Source organism: Bombina bombina, chromosome 4 (genome assembly GCF_027579735.1).
Source record: "Bombina bombina isolate aBomBom1 chromosome 4, aBomBom1.pri, whole genome shotgun sequence".
NCBI classification, from domain to species: Eukaryota; Metazoa; Chordata; class Amphibia; order Anura; family Bombinatoridae; genus Bombina; species Bombina bombina.
Genome location: NC_069502.1, coordinates 842,341,258 through 842,347,257, shown reverse-complemented (window position 1 = coordinate 842,347,257; position 6,000 = coordinate 842,341,258).

The following is a 6,000-nucleotide window of genomic DNA, read 5'->3' as shown; positions in this document are numbered from 1 at the left end:
TCCAAAAAACTTTGATGTTTCAAATAGGGCATGCAATTTTAAACAACTTTCCAATTCACTTTTATCACCAATTTAGCTTTGTTTTCTTGGTATTCTTAGTTAAAAGCTAAACCTAGGAAGGCTCATATGATAATTTCTAAGCCCTTGAAGACCGCCTCTTTTTTATTTTATTTTTACAACAGGGGAGAGCTAGTTCATGTAAACCATATAGATAGCATTGCGATCACTCCCGTGGATTGTGGCAGACATTGCACAAATTGGCTAAAATGAAAGTCAATAGATAATACATAAAATGTCATGTGATCAGGGGGCTGTCTGAAGATGCTTAGATACAAGTTAATCACAGAGGTTAATATAACAGTGTTGGTTATGCAAAACTGGGGAATGGGTAATAAAGGGATTATCTATCTTTTAAAACAACAAACATTCTGGTGTTGACTGTCCCTTTAACCCCTAAACCTAACACCCCCCTAACTTTAAATTAAAATTACAATATAACTATATTTAAATAAAAAAACTTAGCTGTGGAATAAAAATAAACCTAACATTAAACTATAAATTAACCTAACCTTACTATTCTAATAAAATATAAATTCTACAAATAAAATACCTAAATTACAAATTAAAAAAAAACTAACACTACAAAAAAAAAAAAAAATTACAAAAAATTACAAAAAAATTACAAAAAAATAAAAAACACTAAATTACGAAAATTAAAAAAAACTATGCTTACAAAAATAATAAAATTTTGAAAAAAAAATAGTCTCTGCGCTGTGAGTATTTACACAAAGCTGCTAAAAATAAATATAAGGAATCCCCAAACTCCTTAATAAAATTAGGACTAGAGTAATCACTTTAACTACAAACTGTAGCTAAGTGATAAGTTATTTAGCTGCGCTATCCAAAGATAGCTAAATGAGTGTAGTATACTAATATCTAGGTAATCCTATATTGGCACAACTATATCAAATGTATTTAAAAATGTATTTATTACAATGCGAAAAAACAGAAAATTAAAATCAATTCAGTGCAAGCATATAATGATTAGACCTTTTAAATACACACAATAAATGGATAATATGCAGGACATATAAAGCATAACATATAAAGCATACAAACGAGACCAATGGGATGATATTGATGAGATGATATGGTTCCAATGTAATAGATTGTGGCATATGTGGCAAGCCGTATTAGTAAAGCAGACACATGTGTTTAATAAACACAGCGATGTTAGCAAAGTTAGCGTTTTACTTTTCCTTTCCCAAAGTTGCAGGGTTGGCCAAACTGCAGAATAGAGGCGAGAAGAATGGACAAGAAAATCCTTTTACAAACACAAAATGAGTTCAAATTGGCAAGGTGTTTACTAATACTTACACCGGAAGCCAAATGATGTTCCTCTGTGTTTGTTTGTTCCTCCAGGCGGCAAATTTCAAACGGTCCTGTGCTTCCCTGGAGAGATCAAGTTACATAGCTTAGGAGAATGTTTGCGGCAGTCAGTACAATGTGGCTACGGAAGCCCAAGTAGTCCAGTATTAGAGTAACGCGTTTCGGCTGTGCGCAGCCTTTCTCAAACTCAATACTGTTGTGAATTGGACGATGGTATTTATTTACTCGTCTTAAAGGGATAGATGCACCCACTTTTTTCTTTTTTTCCCCCTTTTCTTCAGTTTGCATAATATAAATGTCCAACATCTGATAACAGTACAATTTTGCTATGGGGATATATTGTACATTAAAAGACAAAGTCCTGTTAACATATTTTATATAAAGAACAACACATAAAATTAATGGATAAAGAACATCGTTAAAACATCCAAAGAGAGATACCAAATGTAGTATGTTAAGATTACATTGTTTTTGGATAAAGGACCGCACTAATTCTAAGCTTAACCTTCAAATCTTTCTTATATCAAAACCACATGTAGAAATCTTAAAAGGGGAATTTATTAGATTGTATAGATCATAAAAAATATATTTTAAAACTTATAAAATAGATAAAACTAATTATTTAAGATATTGACAAGTCTTACTCAGATTACACACTTATCTGCATATGTGTATACATATGAATCCATACGTATATCCATATACACATATTTCTAATAAGTATATTTATTGTTATTATTTTATACTCCTCAATTTCAAACAGTAGATTGAGGTTGGAATATTAGGATATTAAAATATTAGGACATTAAAATATTAGAATATTAAAACATTAAAATATTAAAATATTAAATATTAAAATATAGTACATTTGCTTCAAATTAGATTATGGCTTAGATCTTATAAATAGAAGTTAATCTTTCAAATAGCAATTTAAGTCCAATTCCAAGTTTAGGCCTTGTGGAGTCAGGGTACCTAGTTGGAAAATCCACTTCCCTTCTCTTTTTAGGACTTCATTATGAAGGTCCCCTCCTCTCCAATTTTTGGAAACCTGATCTATACCCATGAATTTAAAATCCTTAAGATTGGCATTATTACAGGTAGCAAAATGTTTTGGCACTGGAAGGTCTTTATTACGATCCTTGTCGTGGTGCTCAATAGACAGGATATGCTCTCTTATCCTATCACGTAGGGGCCTTTCCGATTCCCCTACGTATTGAGCCCCACATTTACATTCTATGACATAAATTACATTTCTATCTGTACATCGAATCATTTGTTGAATTTTAAAAGTTTCTCCTGTAATATTAGATTTTACCTCTTTTCTCTTCATTCCATATTGACAGGACTTACACTTATGGCATGGGTAATACCCTTTAATGTCTTTTCCCCATAAGTCCTTTTTCTTTTTTTCTTGTTTTCTTTTTAGATCTGAAGGGGCAAGTCTCATTTTAAGATTTTTTGCTTTTTTATATACAATTTGTGGTTTATCTGGTATAAGTGGACCTATCTTCTCATCTGATTTTAAAATACTCCAATGTTTCCTTAGAATTTTTTCTATTATATTTTTATTGCCACTATATGTTGTAATAAATGGTAAAAACATTGCTTCATTTATTTTATTTCTCTTAGTTAAATCAGTTTGTTTTCCCTTTAGGATTAGGTCTCGGTCTAAATCACGTACATTTCCTATTGTTTTGTTTAAGATGTCGCTATCATAGCCCCTATTAATAAACTTCTCTTTTAAAATATTTGACTGTATATCATAATCATGTAGGGTACTGCAGTTCTTTCTAATTCGTACGAACTGTCCCATTGGGATGTTTTCCTTCCATTGTGTGTGGTGGCAACTTAATTGATGTATGTAGTTATTAGCATCCACCTGTTTAAAATGTGTTTTTGAAAGTAACTTATTGCCATTTACAAATATTTCTAAATCTAAAAATTGTATATTAGTTTGACTCTTAGCACATGTAAATTTTAAATTTTTAACATTTGTATTCATGGATTTAATGAACTCATTTAGACCCTCCTCACTACCGTGCCAAATCATGAAGATATCATCTATGTACCGCCGATAGGTAACCAGGCCTGACCCCAGCACGCTATCTGTTAGGAAATCTTTTTCCCATAAACCCATAAACAGATTGGCGTAGCTGGGGGCAAACCTGGTCCCCATGGCGGTACCTTGCTGTTGGTTATAAAAGACATCCATAAAAGTAAAATAATTATGATTTAAAATATATTCTATACAATTTAAAATAAAACCCTTTTGTTCTTCTGGTAATGACTTATCTAAGTCTAGGAAAAATTTAACAGCTCTCAGGCCATCCTTATGTGCTATGCACGTATACAAGGATGTAACGTCACAAGTGACAAGAAAATCTCCTTCCTTCCACTCTATGTCTTTTATTAAATTTAGTATGTCTTTGGAATCCTTTAAATAAGAGGGTAAAGTTTTAACATGTTCTTGCAAAAATAAGTCTATATACTCAGATAAATTTGAGGTTATGGAACCAATCCCCGAAATTATTGGCCTTCCTGGGGGGTTTATGAGGGACTTATGTATTTTTGGTAAACTATATAAAATAGGTATCCTTGGATGTTTTGGCAATAGATATAGCATTTCTTTTTCTGTTAGTATCCCTATGTTATTTCCCGAATTCAATAATTCTTTAAGAGAGTCGGTATATTCATCTGTGGGGTTTTTTTCAAGTTTTTTATATGTGATATTATCTCCCAAAATTTCTTGACACATATTGATATATTGTTCCTTGTCTAGGACGACAATCCCCCCGCCCTTATCGGCCGGTTTAATTATTAGGTTGTCATCTTTTTCTAATTCTTTAATGGTATTTAGTTGTTTTTTACTTAAATTGTTCCTTAGTTTACCTATTTTTGTATTATTAATATTTTCAATCTCCTTTAATATTAATTTTTCAAATGTTTCTATCTGCGGCCCTTTGTCATATTTTGGGTAAAAGCAGGATTTTTCTCTCAGTTTTGTGTGTTTAAATTTTTCTTGTGTTACACTTTCCTGTCTTAATTCTGGTTCATTCCTTATAAACCATCTTTTAACTGTTAATTTACGGATAAATTTATGAGCATCTATGTAAGTTCCAAATTTATCTAATTTAGCAGTAGGGGCAAAGGTAAGCCCTTTGCTGAGAATTTGCTCTTGGGATTTGTTAAGTATTTTACCACTTAGATTAAAAATACCATTCCCACCCTTATTTTCTTGACTTATGTTCTTTTTGTCTTTTTCTGTCCTTCTTGATCCTCCTCTACTTCCTCTCTTTCTGATGACCTTCTTTTTCTTCCTTCCCTTTGGGGTAATTGTTTTGTGTTTTTTATTTGGCCTAATTCTAAAAAAGAGGAGGAAGATAAAGAAGAAGCGGAGGATGATTTATCTCCATTTTCTAAGTGTTTCTTTTTTTCTTTCACTTTCTGGCCTATCGGAGTGTTACATTCTGAATTAGTTTTTGTTGGATCCAGTATTTCAAATCTATTTGAGGTGGGGAGAGGACCCTGCCCCCCATTTCTATTTAAATTGGGTGTTGGTCTCCAATCATGATCTTTATATCTATCAGAATTCCCATAATTTCCATAATTTCTATTCCTATAGTTCTGTTGCCTCCAATTGTCTCTACTTTCAAATTCAAAATTCCTTCCTCTATCCTCATTGTAAAATCTATTCGATCCATTCATAAAATATGATGTTCTATTTTCATTTTGGTTAAAATAATTTCTATTGTGATTATAACCTTCATTAAAACTACCTCCAACAAAATTTCTCCTATCATAGTGACCTTCATTAAAATTAGTTCTGACAAAATTTCCTCTATTTTGGTGGTTGTTAACCCTATTCCAATTGTTCTGATAATGCCTTGGTTCAGCACCTTTGGAATAGTTATAATAATAATTATTACCATTTCTTTTGTTAGGTTCAATTATTTGGGAGTTAGATGATGAACTCTGCTTATTATCACTTTTTTTCTGTTGTTCATTAGTAAACTGCCCCGCAGTATCCTTACTGGCCTCATTCTTTTCATTATATCTCCATCTATGTGAAATATATTTATCCTTATCTGGTTTATTCTCGTGAGACAAATAGTCATCACGGTCTCTTTCGAATTTCCTAATTTTTAATGCCAAAATTTCTTCCTTTGTCTTGTCCATTAGGGCCTTTATCTCTTTCTCTTTAATTTTATATTCTTCCAGCTCTTTATATTCATTAATTTTTTCTTCCAAGAGACGAATTTCTATTTCTAGTTGTTTTAAAATTTCGCCTCTGTGGTCCTTAATTAGTCTCATTAGTTTAAAAGAAGCCTCTTCTAATATTTCATTCCACTTGTTTTTAAAATCAGCCTCTTCGACTTTAAAAGAACATTCTTTTTTTATTCTTAACCCTCTTGGGACTCTTTTATGTTCCAAATATTTTTCAATAAAGATATATTCTGTTCTATGTTTAAATTCTGCTATCATTTTAGTTTGTAGTTCTTTCATTAATTCTACTAAAAAATCCAGCTTTTCAGTAGTGATTGCTGTTTCTACATGTAATTTATCATTAGAAAGCATATTATATATATCTTTATAAAGATTAGTTCTGTATTC